This window comes from Nannospalax galili, unplaced genomic scaffold (genome assembly GCF_000622305.1).
Source record: "Nannospalax galili isolate Female #2095 unplaced genomic scaffold, S.galili_v1.0 scaffold612, whole genome shotgun sequence".
Lineage (NCBI taxonomy): Eukaryota > Metazoa > Chordata > Mammalia > Rodentia > Spalacidae > Nannospalax > Nannospalax galili.
The window spans coordinates 2,029,887-2,030,907 of record NW_008333388.1 but is presented as its reverse complement, the minus strand read 5'-3'; positions in this window follow the sequence as shown (position 1 = coordinate 2,030,907).

Below are 1,021 nucleotides of genomic sequence, written 5' to 3'. Positions count from 1 at the left end.
CTTACTACTATTAAATTAGGGCCTACTGCTTGGTGTTGAAACAGCTAAGCTTCCCAAACCCACCGACAGCCTAGCAGACAGATCAAAGACCTAAACACCAGCAGCCACTGAATCACACAAAGCACCAAACACTATGCCAAAGGTTTCTGGAAATCTTCAAACTTTCCTCAAAAGATACTAATGTGATTCCAAACAGCAGCGTGTCTATAAGCAAAAGTACATCCCAGGGACCCAATCTCACCCTGTGAGAATTCATTCCTCAGGTGGCTTCCTGCACATAAGCGATGTGACAGGAACACCCAGGACTAAAGTTGACTACTTGACATAATTACATGCTATCACTTAATATATTCATTTTCCCAAAAGAAATAACTATTGACATAATTACATGCTATCACTTATTATACTCATTTTCCCAAAAGAAGTAACTATTCAAGGTAATTATTCCTTTGAATCATCAGAAAGGCGCAAAATTCTGTTGTAGCCTTTGTACAGGACTCTAGATGTCTACTTAGAAATCACAAGCTTTAAAATTCCACTCCATTATAGTGCACAATAACCTTTAGGTTTATATAAGCAGCCAACTCACGAAGAAATAGAAAATCAACCCACTTTAATTCTCTGCAATGGACAATGGAAAGGGATGTGCAAACGCAGGTCAGAAAATATAAAAGGCAGGTAAGGGAAGATGCTGGGGCGGCAGTGTGCCACAGACCAAGCGCTTCAACTTGGAGGGTGATGGAACCTGACTGTAAACAACCCTTTTCATGTGAGTTCATCCAGGAGTGGGAAGTGCACCTCTGTAAATCTCAGCACTCAGGAGACTGAGGCAGGAGGATGACTGCAGGTTCGAGGCTGGCTTGGTCTACGTGAGGAGGCTCTGTCTCAAATAAATAAAAATAAATAAATAGCAAAAATAAAGCGGACTGTGGAGATAAAGTGGATAAAGGACTTGCACAAGTGGAGACCTGAGTTCAGATCTTTAGTACCCATATCAAAAGGAAGAGAGAGGGAGGGAGGG